The 23,115-nt window shown below is 31.2% G+C and overlaps 1 long non-coding RNA gene across 1 annotated transcript; it reads left to right on the top strand.

Annotated features, from left to right (window-relative positions):
- Positions 1–9,353: 9,353 nt before the first annotated feature.
- LOC21392742 lies at positions 9,354–11,050 on the top strand. The gene is made up of 3 exons (XR_002901994.1): positions 9,354–9,381; positions 10,789–10,860; positions 11,030–11,050. It is a non-coding gene; the product is annotated as an uncharacterized LOC21392742 (long non-coding RNA).
- Positions 11,051–23,115: the final 12,065 nt, after the last annotated feature.

Below are 23,115 nucleotides of genomic sequence, written 5' to 3'. Positions count from 1 at the left end.
AAATCAGCGAACTAAACGGGCTCAGTTTTTCAAGAATTTGATTTAAAGTAAGAACACTTCTAATCTTTTTAATGTGAATATTTATATTTTTAATCGTTAAAAATTTAATTTAATAATTAAAAATAGCATTTTTTATGGTGGAGCAAAAATGCTTATTTTACCATAAAACTTCTTTTTTTTTTTTATAAAAAAAATTTCTCTTTCTCTTCTTTCTTTCTAATTTCATTCTTTCATTTTTTTCTTTTTCACTTTTAACTCTATTCGTCTACCACATCTTTTACACCAGTGTTTCACTGTTTTCTTTTTCGATGATTTACCCTTTCTTTAGAAATTATAATAAATAGACCATTTTCGATTTTAAATATTTCATTTACAAAATTTACCCTTTTTATAATCTTTTATCTTTTCTTTTTCTCTTTATTTTCTCATAATTCTTTCTCTCTCACCACCCCTTTCTCTCTCTCTGTCGACTATCTCTCTTCTGGCCATACATCAGAAACGCCATCAATGGATATTGCGAGCCTAGCGTCACCTTTGACTAACTCACTTCACGATTCTGGCGCGCTCTCTCTTCTTACTTGATCAATTCTGACTTTTATCGTGATTAGTTTCTTTCATTCTTTTCATAGTCAATTAGTTAATAAGTTGTATATTTTCATAAATCGTAACATAATTAGACCTTGAAAAGTAAATGTTGAGGAGTCAAAATGAAAGAAATACATACTTTCAAAAGCTATTTCAACAAATATAGGTTAAAAAAATGTTGAGGGGGGGCCTCATCTCTACTAGCTATGTCCATCATCGGTTCCTGCGGCAGTTTCTGCACCGGTAGAATGCCTTTCATGCTCACTCTGCCGTGATATAGTCAAAATGGTTAATCATTTTAACTTTTGTTTTGTTTTTTTTTTCTCTCCGGTCATTAACTAAATGGTTAGTTATTTTGAAAAATACATTTCGCATAGCTAAATATAACTAGTAAGAAATTACGAGTCCTTTAATTTTTTTATTATTTTATTCTTTCAAATCGTAATAACTACTAAATGGTTAGTTATTTTGAAAAATACATTTCGCATAGCTAAATATAACTAGTAAGAAATTGCGAGTCCTTTAGTTTTTTTATTATTTTATTCTTTCAAATCGTAATAACTACGAAGGTTTCTTTTAGATTCAATAAAATTATTTATATTTTAGATTAAAAAAATATTTAACTAATGTATGTTTATCTAAAGTAGAAAGTATGGTTGGAGCAGATCATCTAAAACTTGCTAGTTAAAATAACTTTTTAGAGCATCTCCACAAGAACTCTCCAAATTCTAACTAAATTTTAGCTAGAAAGTTATTTTAGTTAACAATTTTTAAGTGAACAACTCCAATTATACTCTTTTATTTAACTAAATATATAATATTTTAATATTTATTGAACTTAAAATATTAAGTAACTTTATTGAATTTTAAAAAGAACCATTATATATATTATTGCTTGAAAGAATACAATAATAAAAAAATGGTAAACTTCTTCTTGTTAGTTATATTTTGACTAATGTAAATTGCATTTTTCAAAATAGATGTTCATGCAAGAATACATGTGCTTATAAAAAAAAATCATGACAGATCTAGTAATCCTTCGAGATAATAAGGGGTTGTTTAGTTGTGGGATTCGTACCCCGATTTGAATTATGATTCATGATTCGTTACAATATTTTATCTCACAAAAAACACATGTAAATTAAAAATGGTTCTAATCTTATGATTCTAATCCATGAACCAAACGTCTCCTAATACTCATGTTATCGTTTATTGGCAAGCTTAAAAACGACTTGGTTCACAAAATATTAGCGGTTATGACTCACCACAAGAATTTTACGCTACACAGCCAGTTATGATGGCATATACTAAGGCCTCATTTACTTTGTCAATTCGAGTTTTTAATTCGAGTTGAGATATAATATTTTCTAAGAGTTTTTTACTATTTTTTACTATTCTACCCTCTGAAGGAATTTTTATAAATGAATAAGATAAAGATTATTCCACCGAGATGACTAAAATGTCATCCCCAAGACTTAACACACGTAATAGATTCGCGTTGGGAAGCGCATACATGTAAAAAAAACTTTATAACGGATTAAAATGGTATCCTCATAATGCCCACGTGTTCATCATGAGTGGCGGAACTGTTCCAAAAAAATGGTGTTCCTAATAATAATAATAATAATAATAATAATAATAATAATAAAGAAAACAAAATTACAAATAAACTCCTAATATGTATTAAGTGGGGGCACAAACTAAATTGGAGGTCGTCTATTCATTTTCCTAAGGACATTTGAATCTATATTGTAGTAATGTAAGTTAAATTTCCTACTCTCCATATGGTATATACCTACATCCCTACACTCCATATGGTATATACCTATTATCACAAATGATTGGATTTTGTCCAAGTACGTATACATCATCTAAGTCGTGAGTAAAATATGTACTATTCGGTTGGTACCCAATGAAATTAAGCCAAAATAGATATCGAGGAATTGTCACCCAAGAATAATGACACATTGTTTAGACTTTTTATCTCTATCCATTTTGCTTTATTAAAATCTAATTTGAAAACTCTAAGGCTGTGTTTGGAGTTGTTTTTGTTTTTATTTTTTACGTTTTTTGAGAAAAAATAAAAATGAAAGAGAAACGGCGTTTGTCACAATTAAAGACAAAAAACAGAAATGAAAATGATTTTTTGATTTAGTATAAAATGAAAGAGAAATAAAGCACGACTTTTAGTCATTTTTCATCGGTTGACATCAAATCAGAGACATTAATGTCTCTCTCTCTCTCTCTACTCGAGAGAGGAGAAAACGGAAACAAAAAATGAAAAACGGCTAAAAGTTGTTTTTCATTTCTCTCCCATTTTATACTAAATCAAAAAATCATTTTTATTTTTATTTTTTGTCTTTAATTGTGTCAAACGTCGTTTCTCTTCCGTTTTTATTTTTTCTCAAAAAACGTGAAAAATAAAAACAAAAACAACTCCAAACACAGCCTTAGTCTTTCCCTTTTGTTTTTTTTAATCGAATGTCCTAAATTTCTTGTTTATTGGCACTTAGTCTCTTGATTTATCTTTTAATAACCACTGAATTTTTATTTTTTTTATATATAGGCGTCAATTTATAACTCCGTTGTTTTTAATAGAAATTGACATGAAAAATAAAGGGACGTGTGAGCTCAATCTAGATTGACATATGCATCACACAAGTCATTTTGAAGGAAAATCTTTCAATTTTATAAATATACTCTCCCTTTTTCTCGCTTCTCCTTATTATGTCTTTACCGGTGTACTGTTCTGAATGTTGAATATTTTGCTTCATTAATTCAAAAGTGTTGAAAAGAGAGTTTAAAAACTCGTAACAAGTGGGAGATACATGACAAGGTTCTTAGCCGAATTACATATAGCAACTTTAAAACAAAAACCGGTTATATAGAGCGAACATAAAAAGAAAACCTATCTCCTACTTTTTGTGGGATCCAATATTGTGATAGCGGATACCTAATAATACTACCGTAGGATACCGGCAATAATCATTGATTATTACGGATATTTTAGGCCCCGATCATTTCATCGATTTGAGTTTTGTTACAGTAAAAAACTTTAAAAAACAGTCACATTTAACTTTTTTATTACAGTAAAAAGCTCTTATATAAAGTCACATCTCAACTCGAATTAAAAACTCGAATCAGCAAACTAAACGGACCCTTAATATGAACTGTGTATTTAATATTTTAAATGTATTGGTGTGACATTCTCTATGATTTCTTTTGCTGGTCCAAAGCAGATTATTGTAACACACTAATGCATGTAACAAAAATATTGGTTCTTGCTCGCTTCAAAAAAAAAAAAAAAAAAAAGATTCTTGCTAGAATATTATGTTGTAGAGTTGGAACTCTCATAATTTTAACTTTCTTATTTGGAGGGGTACTTATGGACTCAAATCCCCAGTCTAATTTTAGTGTTCTAATTGGTGTTTAATTTGGTGTCTAACTAATTATCATGTCACATCATGTAAAAAATTAAATTGCCTTTTAACTAACTCTTTTCAGCTTATTATGGAATGATGTGGTGTAATTTAATTGGTTGGACACTAATTAAGACACAAAAAATTGAACAGAAGATCTGGATATGGTAATTATATACGCACAAGCTGAATTAATATTGACTTAGCAAAAAATAAAAACTGAATTAATATTGTAATTTTGGAGAAAATTGTAGTTATTTATGACACAATTGATAGTATTTCACGTTTTATTCGAGTTTAAACAAAATGACAGTCTTCTATTTTTTTCTTTCTCTCTTTTTTTGTTATTTAAAAAAAGGTGATATATTCCTACTCTAATTATTATTGAATTAGACCTCGACTTATTATGTTGACGAACAATATATAAATCGATCCACAAAGTGGTTCGCCCAATACAAAAAAGCTTGTACTTAAGTTCACCTAATTGGTAAGGAGCAACCAGTTGAGCCGCTGATCTTCCCCATGCAGATTACATGTTGATTATGATCCCGTGCCGTTTTGGAAGCGTCAACGGTATGAAGTGATGCAGCACACTTGTATGTTATGCCCTAAGAGCAACCAATCATAATGTGGCCTTGCTTGGCCAGCTGCACGGTTCGGGGTCTTCTTCCCACTGCATTCATATTTGCTAAAAACCTATTTTCAAAACTTTCCCTTCTCCTTTCCACAAAGTCCTGTTTATACAACATCCATTTCATTAGCTTTCGGTGTTTTATAAATGTAACAATTTATTAAGATAAACTGGTAAAAGTTAACAAAACTGAAAAAGCCTGCAGGACTAATTTGTGGAGTACAATTCTTCATTAGAGAAAAGTGCATGTTTTATCATTAATTTGCCTTTTTCTTTGGAATTTTTATGATAACAAATTTATTTTACTTCATCAATAGGAACTATTTTTTAGCTGTTAGATTAATTTATTAATAATAAGATGTGTAAATATCTGCATAAAAACTTATTGAGCGCTAAATAAAACTGTTCCACAATGCATTAAAAAATTAATCTAATAATTAAAATAGCACATTGAGCCTTGATTTTGCATGGCCGAAAATTGCAATACGAGCAGTTCTCAAGCGCCTTTTAGAGCGCGTGGAGAGAATACTACAGTGAAATGCATTAAATGCCATTTGGGTTGTTTTTTGTGTGTATTTTGAGGATTTTTTTTTTCTTTTAGGCCTCGTTCATTTCACCGATTTGGGTTTTTAGTTTTAAGTTTTTACAGTAAAAAGCTTTTAAAAAATGTCACATCTAACTTTTTCTACTACAGTGAAAAGCTCTCAAAAAAATGTCATGTCTCAGCTCGAATTGAAAACTCGAATCCGCAAAGTGAACGAGGCCTTAGAGTTTCTATGTATGCTTTCCTCTTTTTTCTGGTATACGTAGACAAATATAAGAATTGTATATGTAAAATTTCATTATTTTTATTTTATTATATTTTTTAAAGATGAAAAATAAAAAAATTTTAAAAAATAAAATATTCATAAAAAATAGTGCCGCTTGTTGCATTAATTCATAAAAATCATATATTAATTTTAGAATGCAAAGCATAAATAAAAATTTAAATTTTTGACCTATTCCGGCCCCTGAGCTGGCCCCTGGGCGCCCTACTACGCGAGCTGGGGGTTTTTTTGACAGCGTTCTACTTTTTTTTTGTCATTTTTTGAGGCCATTTTTTTCTGGCATACCTAGAAAAATGTAAGGATCGTGTCTGCACAATTTCATTATTTTTTAACGTTGTTTTTATTTTATTATATTTTTTAAAGATGAAAAATAAAAAATCATAAAAAATAGAATATTCATCAAAAAATGGCGACGCTTGTTGCATTAATTCCTAAAAATCATATATTAATTTTAGAATGCAAAATATAAATAAAAATGTAAATTTTTAACCCATCCCGGCCCCTGAGCTTGCCCCTGGGCGCCCCACTATGCGAGCCGGGGGCTTTTTGACAGCGTTTTACTTTTTTTGTCATTTTTAGGACATTTTTTCTGGCATGCCTAGAAAAATGTAATGATCGTGTCTGTAAAATTTCATTATTTTCTGACGTCGTTTTTATTTTATTATATTTTTTAACGATGAAAAATAAAGAAAATCATAAAAAATATAATATTCATCAAAAAAATGGTGCCGCTTGTTGCATTAATTCCAAAAAATTATATATTAATTTTAGAATGTAAAACATATTTACTAAAAATATAAATTTTTGACTCATCTCGGCCCTTGAGCTGGCCCCTAGGCACCCACGACGCGGGTCGGGGGCATTTTGACAACGTTTTACGTTTTTTTGTCATTTTTTGATGCTTTTTTTTGGAATACCTAGAAAAATGTAAGGATTGTGTCTGCAAAATTTCATTATTTTTTGACGTCGTTTTTATTTTATTATATTTTTTAAAGATGAAAAATAAAGAAAATCATAAAAAATAGAATATTCATCGAAAAATGGTGCTGCTTGTTACCTTAATTCTGAAAAATCATATATTAATTTTAGAATGCTAAACATAAATAAAAATATAAATTTTTTACCCATCCCGTCCTCTAAGCTAGCTCATGGGTGCCCCACTACGCGGGCTGGCGGCTTTTTGACATCGTTTTACTTTTTTTATCATTTTTTGAGGCCACTTTTTTCTCGCATGCCAAAAAAAATGTAAAGATCGTGTCTGCGAAATTTCATTCTTTTTTTACTTAGTTTTTTATTTTATTATATTTTTTAAAGATGAAAAATAAAGAAAATTCTAAAAAGTAGAATATTCATTAAAAAATGGTGCCGCTGGTTGCATTATTCGTAAAAATTATATATTAATTTTAGAATGTAAAATAAAAATAAAAAGGTGGGTTTTGACCCACCCCGGCCCCTGAGCTGGCCTCTGGGCGCCCCACTACGCGGGTCGGGAGCTTTTTGACAGCGTTTTACTTTTTTTATCATTTTTTGAGGCCATTTTTTTCTGACATGTCTAGAAAAATGTAAGGATCATGTCTAGAAAACTTCATTATTTTTTGACGTCTTTTTTATTTTATTATATTTTTTAAGGATGAAAAATAAAGAAAATCATAAAAAATAGAATATTCATAAAAAAAATGGTGAAGCTTATTGCATTAATTCCTAAAAATCATATATTAATTTTAGAATGTAAAATATAAATAAAAATATGAAATTCTAGCCCATCCTGGCCCTTGAGCTTGCCCCTGGGCACCCCACTACGCGGGCCGAGGGTTTTTTTGACAGCGTTTTACTTTTTTGTCATTTTTTGAGGCAATTTTTTTTGGCATGTGTAGAAAAATGTAAGGATCATGTCTATAAAATTTGATTATTTTTTGACATCGTTTTTATTTTATTATATTTTTTAAAGACAAAAAATAAAGAAACTAATAAAAAATAGAATATTCATCAAAAAATAGTGCCGCTTGTTGCATTAATTCCTAAAAATCATATATTACTTTTAGAATTTAAAACATAAATAAAAATGTAAATTTTTGACCCATTCTGGCCCCTAAGTTGGCCCCTGGGCGCCCCACTACGCGAGCCCGGGGCTTTTTTACTGTGTTTTACTTTTTTTTTTTCATTTTAGGCCGTTTTTCTCTGGCACACCTAGAAAAATGTAAGAATCGTGTCTGCAAAATTTCATTATTTTTTGACGACGTTTTTATTTTATTATATTTTTAAAGACTTAAAATAAAGAAAATCATAAAAAATAGAATATTAATCAAAAAATGGTGCCACTTGTTGCATTAATTATGAAAAATCATATATTAATTTTAAAATGTAAAACATAAATAAAAATGTAAATTTTTGACCCATCTCTGCCCCTGAACTGGCCCCTAGGCAACTTAGACGCGGGCCGAGGGCGTTTTGACAACGATTTATTTTTTTTGTCTTTTTTGTGGCCATTTTTTTCTGACATGCCCAGAAAAATGTAAGGATCATGTTTATAAAATTTCATTATTTTTTGACGTTGTTTTTATTTTATTATAGTTTTTAAAGACGAAAAATATAAAAAATTACAAAAAATAGAATATTCATAAAAAAATGATGCCGCTTGTTGTCTTAATCACTAAAAATCATATATTAATTTTAGAATGTAAAACATAAATAAAAATATAAATTTTTGACCCATCCCGGCCCCTGAGCTGGCCCTTGGGCGCCCCACTAATTTTGGTCATTTTACTTTTTTAACAGTGTTTTACTTTTTTTGGTCATTTTTTGAGGCCATTTTTTTCTGACATGCCTAGAAAAATGTAAGGATCGTATCTGTAAAATTTTATTATTTTTTGACGTCGTTTTTATTTTATAATATTTTTTAAAAATGAAAAATAAAGAAAATCCTAAAAAATAGAATATTCGTCAAAAAATGGTGCCGCTTGTTAGCTTAATTCCTAAAATCATATATTAATTTTAGAATGCAAAACATAAATAAAACTTTAAATTTTTGACTCATCCCGACCCTTGAACTGGCCCATGGGCACCCCACGACGCGAGCTGAAGGCTTTTTGACAGCGTTTTACTTTTTTTGCTATTTTTAGAGGTCATTTTTTTTCTGATATGCCTAGAAAAATATAAAACTCGTATATGCAAAAATTTATTATTTTTTAACATCATTTTTATTTTTTTAAATTTTTTAAAGACAAAAAATAAAAATAAAAATCATAAAAAATAAAATATTCATCAAGCTTTACTCGTCGTCAAACTTGAGGCTGTAGGAAACTAATCCAAGCTCAGTTAAGAATGAAATTGATTGTTTACTGGAAGAGTTCATACGTTGCTGATTTATAAAATGGATTATATGCCTGGTACATTCTTGTAGTCTTCAAGCTCTGCACAAAGGAAAATTTTCGGATTGAAAAGGACAAAGATGATCTCATTAATGGATGTGGTTGGAATTTTGACAATGAAATTGTAAACGCTATCTGGACATTAGTACGCATGTGTGGCTCAGATGATGGAATAACTGCTGGAGCATTGGTGTCTGATTTTATTTCGAGGGTACTGTCAGCAACTCTTTTTTCTTAAAAAAAAAATTAATTTTGTTGTTTTTGGCTTTAGGTTTTCAAGCATTTTTCTCCACATTTTTCTAAGTAAATCTGCTTACTTTTGAATTCAGGTTGGTATCGGTGACCCATATTCTGTTGTCTTCCATCTTCCTGGAAGCTACGAGAGCCTTGATGCCTGTAGAACTAATAATCGTGAATTGACCCTAGAAGTGAGTTGTCAAATGGATACTGGAATATCTGAAGGTCTCCTGATTGCTCTTTTAAAACTTTTGATGAAGTACCTGATGGACGATTATGTTAAAATTGTAGATATGGCATCTCAAGCTCTTCGGGTGAGTTTTTGGTGTTTTGTTTGGATTTTCCACAGACCCAACTCCGTAATTGTGTTGCCTTTTTCTCTTTGGAATATGTGCAAAAATGACACTTTTTAAAGCATGGCTTTAGTAAATGCCACCCTAGTTTTGTAAAATTAAAAATAGAAATGTTGATTTTCTAACAGGTAAATTACTGATTTACTTGGTGTCAATTGACTTGGTCAATCATTGATTAGCTGATATTCGTCAGTGACGAACCATGTCAACTATTGAATAACCAAATATCAATCTATGATTTTACACCAAAATCAATTAGTGATTTTCCAATATGAATAATTGTAACAGGCTACATACTCAAATGTTTCTTACGGATTATACAACTCATAACAAGTCATACCAATGATGATATACAATCTTGCATGTCTATAATTATATATAATCTTGCATGTCTATAATTATATATAGAAGGGAAGATGGAGTTGCAAGTTTTTGTACTTCAACCAAGTAATCCAATGGTCCACATCATCTATTTATTTTTAACTTGAAATGCAATGGTCAAGACTTATACACATGACTAATGCATTCTCTCGCGCCTCATATCAACACCTCACACTTTAACTTTGTTTGTTTCGCTTCATTTCATTTCCTTTTCTTTTTTTAACTTGTTTGTTTAGCTTTTTGAATTTTAATAATATTATTATTTGACTTGTGATATTAGTGCTATGCGTAATATATTATGTTAACATATTAAAATTACATTTGTGAATGAATTTTTATTTATTGATAATAATATGTCAATACTAATTGGACTTTAAGAGTAATATATGTTATGTTAATATATGAAAAGTACATTTTTTTTAATTGATTTTTATTGATTGGTAATAATAAGTTAATACTATTACTAATTTTACTTTAATATTCATCTTTAAACATAAATTCATAATCAATTAAGGTTTAATATTAATATTAATATCAATATCAATTACTACTTTTCTCTTTATTTTTATTAATAAAAAAGTTAAGGTAGAAAAAGGGGCACGTCCCTCAAGCTAGTTCTTTTAAATATGTGTATATACATATTGATAAATACTGGAGCAACATATGTACTTAATAAAATAATGACTTTTAACATTATTTGACAGAGCGTAATGTGTGAGGTACTTTAAAAACCTCTGTAGTAGTTTGAACATTTTTGTAGCTAACCTTATAGGTCTTGTTCGGGACCTGTATTTCATTTGGGTGGTTTTTTTTTTTTATGATAAAAACTTTATTGATAAAAATCAATAACTAAGGCAGAGGACAAGGTATCCTCAAGCCGAAAAGAAACAAAAATGGCCAGGATTATGTATGTATGTAACTATTAAATGATATCTTATATGTGCTTGTGACACTTTTAAATTTGTGATTTTTGCTTTTCTTAATCAGGCAATTCTTTCTACCGAAAGGGGTCAAAAAGCTCTGCAGTCATTTGTTTCGTACAAGAGATCTCTTGTTGAGGTGATTATTATGCGTCTTCTCTGCTAGACATTTTAAGTTTTCAATTCAGAATATTGACTTATCTGTCCCAATTTTTCGTACTTCAATTTAACATTTTTCTTTAGAGTAATCTCATGGTAAAATTAATTTGACTGCTTAAAATTCATGTGAAGTATTTCTCACTTTGCAGGTCCACTCGAAGGGTATTAATCTTGAGCTAGTAGAAGAATTCCTTACAGATCTCGAAAGGAAATATAAAGGTAGATTGGTGCTACGTTTTCAAAACTTACTATTCTTGCTTAAGGTGATGATTTAAACTGCAACGATTAAAGTACAGGTCGCAATATAACAAGGATAAAAGGATGAATACATTTCAGGGGCTCTTTGAGTGATCACTCATAAGTAGCCTTCTCTACTTGCTCTTCTTGCTAACTTTCAGAAATATGCTATCCCATTTTTCTGTTACTTTCTGTTCTTTGAACTTCCATTTTCACGAGAACATAAATACAACTAGCTAATATATACCACCAACATAGGTTAATGAAATTTTCCCTACCCCTGTTTACTTCCTCTTCACAAGATTTCGGTTTATCTTTACATTCTTTTTTCTTTCAATACTTTATCGACTTGGTATAGATCTATACATGGTATAGAAGTTGAGATATTTAGATTATTTTGCATCTGTATATATAATCACTCCAAACACTTGGTATTAATCTGGAGAAGAACCAACTGGTATTTGCTTTTATGTTTCGACAGGCAAAAGACAAGCGCAAGGCTTTTCATCAAGTTTGTGAGAAATTCAGGTTTATCTTGCTTCTCAGTGTAGCAAATTCTAGTTTCCAAAATCTATTCTTTGAAATATAAAATAACACGGACCTTATACAGGCCTGTCATGCATCACTTTTTCTTGGAGAGGTTTTTACAACCAGCCGACTGGTTTAAAAAGAGGCTTGCATACACACGAAACGTGGCCGCTAGTTCAATGGTCGGTGTTTTATATTATTTATGAGACGTTGGACTAGAATGTTTTGAATGTTTTCTTTTAACGTGAGACTTAAGCATGCATGGCTATTGTTACAAACCTATTAGGTAGAACTCACCCTTGCAAAAATTGCAACCCACTATTTGTCTTATAATCATTCCATGAACATTCCACCATGTTCCGCAACCGCCATCCACGACAGCCCATCTTCCCAGCTAGGTGGCTTCGTGGATCCCGCCTTCTATCGGGTAGCAGCCCTTCTTAGGTTGCACTATCTGTAGGCAACAGCTACATAACCGCAACCCATACTACGTCCATCCCATACTTGACATGGTTGCTTTGTAACATTCCACCATGCCTGGGCCCAAATTAATGGCAGTCCACATTATCGACACTAACTCGGCGGTAGCCCTTTTCTCGCCGGCAGCTTCACTGGACTATCATTATTCGACGCTTTGACGGCCTCACCGATGCATCTTGATTCAGTCTATAATGCAACTGCTTCGACTCGAACCCCCGGCGTGGTGGCTTGGGTCTGATACCACTTTTTACAAAACCCATTAATTGGAACTCACCCTTGCAAAACCGACTTGCAAGGGGAGGGAACCCAAGGGTTTAATAAACTCACTATTTGTCTTATAATCATTTCATACGGGACTTTTGGTATCTAACAGCCATCATCTGGCACATGCTGTAATTTTTTGTTTAAAGTTGTTTCCTTGCGTATGACTGCATTGTCCTAAAGAATGCATGTATATGTTGCGGTAAAATAAATGGATGCATATAACTAGAGGTAATCTTGTTTTTCTGTTCAAGGTGCTTGCTAATGGTTCTGTTAGGGTTGTCAAAACAAAGACTACTAGAAAGCGTTATTCATAAAAGTAAGCCATCTCCAACAAACGTAGTGTTCGGCTCAAATGAGGTGGTCTTGGGCCAAAATCGACTTTATTTTTCCCCTTTTTTTCTTCTACATAACAAATCCCTGTTGCACTTTTACCTTAATTTCACATCCTGCCGTCTCAAAACAGCACTCTTTTCAATGGCAATGCAATAGATCAAAGGATGACTCTATAGTTTTCATATGTAAATTATCCTGATGCAATTTTTCTGAAATTCAGGGTGGTTATATTGTTGGACTTGGAGATCGGCATTCTATGAATATCTTAATTGATCAAGCCACGGCAGAAGTTGTTCACATAGATCTTGGTGTTGCCTTTGAACAAGGCTTGATGCTCAAGACACCAGAGCGGGTTTGTACTTATTTTATCATTTCTTTGTTCCCTTTTTGATAGCTTTTATTCTTTTAAGCATTGGGCTTTTCCAGTTTAACTTGGCTCACTTGGTCATCTTATCCTCCAATTTTTTCAGGTTCCGTTCAGGCGTACAAGAGATATCATTGATGGCATGGGTGTTACCGGCGTGGAAGGAGTTTTCAGAAGATGTTGCGAGGAAACACTCTCTGTCATGAGGACAAATGAGGAAGCACTTCTCACCATTGTTGAAGTATGTTACCCAATGGAATTACATTAACAAAAATTAAGACCGTTTCTTTTTTTTTTTTTATCTAATGGGAATCCTGTGTAGGTTTTTATACATGATCCGTTGTACAAGTGGGCTTTATCTCCTCTGAAGGCTTTGCAGCGTCAAAAGGTTTTTCTTTTTCGCCAAGTTTTCTCTAGATATACAAGTATACACGTGTAATCTGAATCTATCACGCCAATGGTGCGTCCCCAAGTAGAGAAAGGTGGGGGGTGTGTATTAATTTTACAAATTTGTCATGGCAAAGAAATTTCAACAAAACGACTACTTAAAATCATGCAATCATATTTCAAGAGAAAAGGAAATACAAGCGGATAAGTTTTTAACCAACAATTTTTCCCTGTGGTTCCCCTCCCCACAAGATTAACATAATCGAAAATTGATAGGTGGAGTGGTGTAGAAATCTGTCTGACCTATTCGGTCGAATTTGACTAGGCAATAATGCAATAGAATGTACCAACCATCAATTGCCTATGCTAAATGAGTTTTATCCTTTACAAGGAAACGGAGGATGATCCCGAGACAAGCTCGGAAGACTCGCAAGACGATTATGAAGGGAACAAGGACGCGGCACGCGCGCTAATGCGAGTCAAACAGAAACTGGATGGCTATGAAGAAGGTGAAATGCGAAGCGTGCATGGCCAGGTGACTTTCCTCCTCCATTGTCTTGTGGCTTGTTAAAATACTATTAGGGCTCATTTAATTCGCTGATTCGAGTTTTTAATTTAAGTTGATATGTGACTTTATGTGAGAGCTTTTTACTGTAGTAAAAAAGTTAGATATGATTGTTTCTGAGAGCTTTTTACTGTAACAAAACTCAAATTCTAAACTCGAATCGGTGAAGTGAACGGGGCCTTATTTTTTGTTATGGTTGAATAAAATGTATGAAAACCCACTTTAGTTTTGGTTTCTTTTTTCTCTTTTGGCGCGTGTTTTCCTTGTGGTATTGTTGCTATTTAATCCTCCTATGAGATGGTGACCTTTGGACGGTTTGCCCCTCAGTAAAACATGACAGAACTGTTAGCTTCTCCATTCCTTTCTTTTCTTTTGTTTTGTTTTTTTTTTAAAAAAAAGAAGATTTATTACCCTTTTTCAATATTTGACGCAAGTAAAAAATAAAAAGGCATATCCATCAAATGAATAAATAAAAAGGTATATGTGAAAGTGGCCTTTTTAGCTACTTTTTAGTAAACAACCAAGTTTTATAAAATTAGGGAAATGACCATGATTATTACTGTAAAAAAAAAAAAAAAAAAAAAAAAAAAAAAAAAAAAAAAAAAAGTTAAACCATTAATTTAAAAGGGGTGGCCAAAATCAATTAATTTTCTCAAATAAAATAATATGAAAATTTTCTTGCAGGTGCAACAACTAATACAAGATGCTATTGATCCTGAGCGTCTCTGTCAAATGTTTCCTGGATGGGGTGCCTGGTTGTGATCCGTGATGGATTTGTATATTCTCTCATAATATCTCAGCCCCAGAAGAACCAATTTTGTACTGTACAGGCGGCTTTTTCATTTTGTTCAATTTTTTTTTTGCCCTTTTATAATCCGAGCCTCTGCATTTGGTGGTGCTGGTACGTGTATTATTGATTTTCATTCCCTTCCCGGCTTCCTCCATTTGAATTTCTGTGTAGAAAATTTTGAGCTTTTGTTTTTCTTCGTTCTTTGTATTTTGGTTGATTTATTATTGATTTTGTTTACGTATTATTATTATTATTAATCATTGGTTAAGTTATAATTAAGCTAGTGGTTTACTTTAATTCCTTAACTCGATAGTAAAATTTGTGTTTTGAAGACCTATAATAATATGTTAAATCGTTGACTTATGCAATTAAATCAACAATTTTTTTTTCTTTTTGTTTAATCTTTAAAGGGGAAAAAAGTGTTAACAACAAGTAGATAAATAGATATTTGTTTAAACCAGGAGTTCTCTTGGTAACTATAAAACTAATGTGTTATTTAAAAGACTCACGCTATCTCAGGAAAGCATATAAAGCTGGAAAAAAGGGACTTTCTGATGGTTTTTTTTTTTTTTGGGTATTGTTAATTTCTAATTATTAAATTTAATTAAAATTATATAGATTAAAGAAGTATATAGAACATACAATTTTTACTAAATTGACTGAAAGTAGCGAATTATCGGTTGATACTAATGAAGTTATCAAATAAAAAAATGAATAACTTCTACCTCTCAACATATACTAGTGAATAATGTCGATTTCTCGTCCCATTTCACCCTTCCAAATTGAACAACTTGGTACGATCGCCGTCCATTGATCATCATAAAAAATATAATAAAATAAAAATGAAGTCAAAAAATAATGAAATTTTCAAACTTGATCTTTACATTTTTCTAGGCATGCAAGAAAAAAATGGCCTCAAAAAATAATAAAAAAATAGAAAACGTTATCAAAAATCACACGGCCCGCGTAGTGGGGCGCCCACGGGCCAGCCCAGGGGCCGGGATGGGTAAAAAATTTACATTTTTATTTACGTTTTGCATTCTAAAATTAATATATGATTTTTAGGAATTAAGGCAACAAGCGTCACCATTTTTTCATGAATATTCTATTTTTTAGGATTTTCTTTACTTTTTGCCTTTAAAAAATATAATAAAATAAAAATGATGTCAAAAAATAATGAAATTTTACAGACACGATTCTTACATTTTTCTAGGCATGCCAGAAAAAAATGGCCTCTAAGAATTAAAAATAAAAATAAAAAGTTGTCAAAAAACCCCCGGCACGCGTAGTGGGGCGCCCATGGGCCAGTTCAGGGGCCGGGATGGGTCAAAAATTTAAATTTTATTTATGTTTTGCATTATAAAATTAGTATATGATTTTTAGGAATTAATTCAACAAGCGGCACAATTTTTGGACGAATAATCTATTTTTTAGGATTTTGTTTATTTTTCATCTTTAAAAAATATAATAAAATAAAAACGAAGTAAAAAAATAATGAAATTTTCATACTCGATCTTTACATTTTTCTAGGCATGCAAGAAAAAAATGGCCTCAAAAAATAATAAAAAAATGGAAAACGTTATCAAAAATCACACGGCTCGTGTAGTGGGGCGCCCACGGGCCAGCTCAGGGGCCGGGATGGGTCAAAAATTTATATTTTTATTTACGTTTTGCATTCTAAAATTAATATATGATTTTTAGGTATTAATTCAACAAGCGGGACAATTATTGGATGAATATTCTATTTTTTAGGATTTTGTTTATTTTTCATCTTTAAAAAATATAATAAAATAAAAATGACGTCAAAAAATAATGAAATTTTACAGACACGATCCTTATATTTTTCTAGGCATGCCAGAAAAAAATGGCCTCTAAGAATTAAAAATAAAAATAAAAAGTTGTCAAAAAGCCCCCGGCACGCGTAGTGGGGCGCCCATGGGCCAGTTCAGGGGCCGGGATGGGTCAAAAATTTAAATTTTATTTATGTTTTGCATTATAAAATTAGTATATGATTTTTAGGTATTAATTCAACAAGCGGGACAATTATTGGATGAATATTCTATTTTTTAGGATATTGTTTATTTTGCATCTTTAAAAAATACAATAAAATAAAAATGAAGTCAAGAAATAATGAAATTTTCAGACTCGATCTTTACATTTTTCTACACATGCAAGAATGGCCTCAAAAAATAATAAAAAAATGGAAAACGTTGTCAAAAATCACATGGCCCGCGTAATGGGGCACCCACGGGCCAGCTCAGGGGCCGGGATGGGTAAAAAATTTACATTTTTATTTCTGTTTTGCATTCTAAAATTAATATATAATTTTTAACAATTAAGGCAACAAGCGGCACCATTTTTTCATGAATATTCTATTTTTTAGGATTTTCTTTATTTTTACCTTTAAAAATATAATAAAATGAAAATGACGTCAAAAAATTATAAAATTTTACAGACACGATTCTTATATTTTTCTAGGCATGGCAGAAAAAAATGGCCTCTAAGAATGAGAAAAAAAGTGAAACGCTATCAAAAAGCCCTCGGCTCGTATAGTGGGGCGCCCAGGGGCCGAGATGGGTCAAAAATTTACATTTTTATTTAGGTTTTGCATTCTAAAATTAATATATGATTTTTAGGAATTAAGGCAACAAGCGGTACCATTTTTTCATGAATATTCTATTTTTTAGGATTTTCTTTAGTTTTTGCCTCTAAAAATATAATAAAAAAAACAACGTCAAAAAATAATGAAATTTTACACACACGATTATTACATTTTTTAGGCATGCCAGAAAAAAAAATGGCCTCAAAGAATGTGCAAAAAGTAAAACGCTGTCAAAAAGCCCCCAACCCGCGTATTGGGGCACCCAGGGGCCAGTTCAGGGGCCGGGATGGGTCAAAAATTTAAATTTTATTTATGTTTTGCGTTATAAAATTAGTATATGATTTTTAGGAATTAATTCAACAAGCGGCACAATTTTTGGATGAATATTCTATTTTTTAGGATTTTCTTAATTTTTTGACTTTAAAAAATATAATAAAAAAATGAAGTCAATAAATAATGCACTTTTGCATACTCGAGCTTTACATTTTTCTAGGCATGCTAGAAAAAAATGGCCTCAAAACATAATAAAAAAATATAAAACGGTGTCAAAAATCACTTGGCCCGCGTAGTGGGGCGCCCACGGGCCAACTCAGGGGCCCGGAAGGGATAAAAATATACATTTTTATTTAAGTTTTGCATTCTAAAATTAATATATGATTTTTAGGAATTAAGGCAATATGCCGCACAAATTTTTGATGAATATTCTCTTTTTTAGGATTTTCTTTATTTTTGGCCTTTAAAAAATATAACAAAATAAAAATGACGTCACAAAATAATGAAATTTTACAGACATGATTCTTACAATTTTCTAGGGATGCCAGAAAAATGGCCTCGAAGAATAAAAAAAAAAGTAAAACGCCCCCGACCCGCGTAGTGGGGCGCCCAGGGGCCAACACAGGGGCCGGGATGGATCAAATATTTAAATTTTAATTATGTTTTGCATTACAAAATTAGTATATGATTTTTAGGAATTAATTCAACAAGCGGCACAATTTTTGGATGAATATTCTATTTTTTAGGATTTTGTTTATTTTTCATCTTTAAAAAATATAATAAAATAAAAACGAACTAAAAAAATAATGAAATTTTGCAGACTCGAGCTTTACATTTTTCTAGGCATGCCAGAAAAAAATAGTCTAAAAAAATAATAAAAAAATGTAAAACGTTGTCAAGAATCACCCGGTCCGCATAGTGGGGCGTCCACGGGCCAGCTCAGGGGCCGGAATTGGTCAAAAACTTACATTTTTATTTAAGTTTTGCATTCTAAAATTAATATATGATTTTTAGGAATTAAGGCAATAAGCCGCACCATTTTTCTATGAATATTAGATTTTTTATGATTTTATTTACTTTCTGCCTTTAAAAAATATAATAAAATAAAAATGACGTCAAAAAATAATGAAATTTTACAGACACGATTCTCACATTTTTCTAGGCATGCTAGAAAAAAAATGGCCTCTAAAAATGAGAAAGAAAGTAAAACGCTGTCAAAAGGCTCCCGACCGCGTAGTGGGGCGCCCAATGGCCGGGATGGGACAAAAACTTAAATTTTATTTATATTTTGCATTATAAAATTAGTATATGATATTTAGGAATTAATTCAACAAGCGGCACAATTTTTGGGCCAATATTCTAGTTTTTAGGATTTTGTTTATTTTTCATATTTAAAAAATATAATAAAATAAATGCGAAGTAAAAAAATAATGAATTTTCTAGACTCAATCTTTACATTTTTCTAGGCATGCAAGAAAAAAATGGCCTAAAAAAATAATAAAAAAATGGAAAACGTTGTCAAAAATTAAACGGCCCGTGTAGTAGGGGGCCCACGGGCCTGCTTAGGAGTCGGGATGGGTAAAAAATTTACATTTCTATTTACGTTTTTCATTCTAAAATTAATATATTATTTTTAGGAATAAAGGCAAGAAGCGGCACCATTTTTTGATACATATTCTATTTATTTAGGATTTTCTTTATTTTTTGCCTTTAAAAAATACAATAAAAAAAAACGACGTAAAAAAATAACGAAATTTTCTAGACACGATTCTTACCTTTTTCTAGGCATGCCAGAATAAAATGGCCTCTAAGAATGAGAAAAAATGTAAAGCGCTGTCAAAAAGCCCCTGGCCCGCGTAGTGGGGCGCCCAGGGGCCAGCTCAGGAGCCGGGATTGGTAAAAAATTTAAATTTTAATTATGTTTTACATTATAAAATTAGTATATGAGTTTTACGAATTAATTCAACAAGCAGCACAAGTTTCGTACGAATATTCTACTTTTAGGATTTTGTCTATTTTTCATCTTTACAAAATAGAATAAAATAAAAACGAAGTAAAAAAAATAATGAAATTTTCAGAATTGATCTTTGCATTTTTCTAGGCATGCAAGAAAAAAATGGCATCAAAAATTAATAAAAAAATGGAAAACGTTGTCAACAATCACACGGCCCACGTAGTTGGGAGCCGACGGACCAGTTCAGGGGCCGGGATGGGCAAAAAATTTACATTTTTATTTATGTTTTGCATTCTAAAATTAATATATGATTTTTAGGAATTAAGGCAATAACCGGCACCATTTTTTGATGAATATTCTTTTTTTTAGGATTTTTAATATCTTTTGCTTTTAAAAAATATAATAAAATAAAAATGACGTCAAGAAATAATGAAATTTTACAGACATGAATCATACATTTTTCTAGGCATGCGAGAAGAAAATGGCCTCTAAGAGTGGGAAAAAAAGTAAAATGCTGTTAAAAATCCCCCGGCCCACGTAGTGGGGCGCCCAGGGGCCAGTTTAGTTGCCGAGATAGGTCAAAAATTTAAATTTTAATTATGTTTTGCATTATAAAATTAGTATATGATTTTTAGGAATTAATTCAACAAGCGGCACAAGTTTCGTACGAATATTCTATTTTTTAGGATTTTGTCTATTTTTCATCTTTAAAAAAATAGAATAAAATAAAAAGGAAGTAAAAAATTAATGAAATTTTCAGAATTGATCTTTGCATTTTTCCGGGCATGCAAGAAAAAAATGGCCTCAAAAAGTAATAAAAAATGGAAAACGTTGTCAAAAATCACACGGCCCACGTAGTTGGGAGCCCACGGACAGCTCAGGGGCCGGGATGGGCAAAAAATTTACATTTTTATTTATGTTTTGCATTCTAAAATTAATATATGATTTTTAGGAATTAAGGCAACAACCGGCACCATTTTTTGATGAATATTCTCTTTTTTAGGATTTTCAATATTTTTTGCTTTTAAAAAATATAATAAAATAAAAATGACGTCAAGAAATAATGAAATTTTACAGACACGATTCATACATTTTTCTAGGCATGCCAGAAGAAAATGGCCTCTAAGAGTGGGAAAAAAAGTAAAATGCTGTTAAAAATCCCCTAGCCTGCGTAGTGGGCCGCCCAAGGGCCAGTTCAGTTGCCGAGATAGGTCAAAAATTTAAATTTTAATTATGTTTTGCATTATAAAATTAGTATATGATTTTTAGGAATTAATTCAACAAGCGGCACAAGTTTTGTACGAATATTCTATTTTTTAGGATTTTGTCTATTTTTCATCTTTAAAAAAATAGAATAAAATAAAAACGAAGTAAAAAAATAATGAAATTTTCAGAATTGATCTTTGCATTTTTCTAGGCATGCAAGAAAAAAATGGCGTCAAAAAGTAATAAAAAATGGAAAATGTTGTCAAAAATCACACGGCCCACGTAGTTTGGAGGCCACGGACCAGCTCAGGGACCGGGATTGGCAAAAAATTTATATTTTTATTTATGTTTTGCATTCTAAAATTAATATATGATTTTTAGGCATTAAGGGTTTTGCATTCTAAAATTAATATATGATTTTTAGGAATTAAGGCAACAACCGGCACCATTTTTTGATGAATATTCTCTTTTTTAGGATTTTCAATATTTTTTGCTTTTAAAAAATATAATAAAATAAAAATGACGTCAAGAAATAATGAAATTTTACAGACACGATTCATACATTTTTCTAGGCATGCCAGAAGAAAATGGCCTCTAAGAGTGGGAAAAAAAGTAAAATGCTGTTAAAAATCCCCTAGCCTGCGTAGTGGGCCGCCCAAGGGCCAGTTCAGTTGCCGAGATAGGTCAAAAATTTAAATTTTAATTATGTTTTGCATTATAAAATTAGTATATGATTTTTAGGAATTAATTCAACAAGCGGCACAAGTTTTGTACGAATATTCTATTTTTTAGGATTTTGTCTATTTTTCATCTTTAAAAAAATAGAATAAAATAAAAACGAAGTAAAAAAATAATGAAATTTTCAGAATTGATCTTTGCATTTTTCTAGGCATGCAAGAAAAAAATGGCCTCAAAAAGTAATAAAAAATGGAAAACGTTGTCAAAAATCACACGACCCACGTAGTTGGGAGCCCACGGACCAGCTCAGGGACCGGGATGGGCAAAAAATTTATATTTTTATTTATGTTTTGCATTCTAAAATTAATATATGATTTTTAGGCATTAAGGCAACAACCGGCACCATTTTTTGATGAATATTCTATTTTTTTAGGATTTTCAATATCTTTTGCTTTTAAAAATATAATAAAATAAAAATGACGTCAAGAAATAATGAAATTTTACAGACATGATTCATACATTTTTCTAGGCATGCTAGAAGAAAATGGCTTCTAAGAGTGGGAAAAAAAGTAAAATGCTGTTAAAAATCCCCCGGCCCGCGTAGTGGGGCACCCAGGGGCCAATTCAGTTGCCGAGATAGGTCAAAAATTTAAATTTTAATTATGTTTTGCATTATAAAATTAGTATATGATTTTTAGGAATTAATTCAACAAGCGGCACAAGTTTTGTACGAATATTCTATTTTTTAGGATTTTGTCTATTTTTCATCTTTAAAAAAATAGAATAAAATAAAAACGAAGTAAAAAAATAATGAAATTTTCAGAATTGATCTTTGCATTTTTCTAGGCATGCAAGAAAAAAATGGCCTCAAAAAGTAATAAAAAATGGAAAACGTTGTCAAAAATCACACGACCCACGTAGTTGGGAGCCCACGGACCAGCTCAGGGACCGGGATGGGCAAAAAATTTACATTTTTATTTATGTTTTGCATTCTAAGATTAATATATGATTTTTAGGCATTAAGGCAACAACCGGCACCATTTTTTGATGAATATTCTATTTTTTAGGATTTTCATTATTTTTTGATTTAAAAAAAAAATAAAATAAAAATGACGTGAAAAAATAATGAAATTTTACAGACACGATTCTTACATTTTTCTAGGCATGTCAGAAAAAAATAGCTTATAAGAGTGAGAAAAAAAGTAACACGCTGTCAAAAAACCCCCGACCCGCGTAGTCGGGCGCTCAGGGGCCAGTTTAGGGGCCGGGTTGGGTAAAAAATTTAAATTTAAATTATGTTTTGCATTATAAAATTAGTATATGATTTTTAGGAATTAATTCAACAAGCGGCACAATTTGTGGACGAATATTCTATTTTTTAGGATTTTGTTCAATTTTCATCTTTAAAAAATTTAATAAAATAAAAACGAAGTCAAAAAATAATGAAATTTTCAGACTCGATCTTTATATTTTTCCAGGCATGCAAGAAACAATTGGCCTCAAAAAATAATAAAAAAATGAAAAACGTTGTCAAAAATCACACGGCCCGCGTAGTTGGGAGCCCACTGGCCAGC

This window comes from Morus notabilis, unplaced genomic scaffold (genome assembly GCF_000414095.1).
Source record: "Morus notabilis unplaced genomic scaffold, ASM41409v2 Scaffold1633, whole genome shotgun sequence".
NCBI lineage: Eukaryota > Viridiplantae > Streptophyta > Magnoliopsida > Rosales > Moraceae > Morus > Morus notabilis.
Note: the sequence above shows the minus strand (reverse complement) of the source record. Positions and strands in the feature narration are given on the sequence as shown.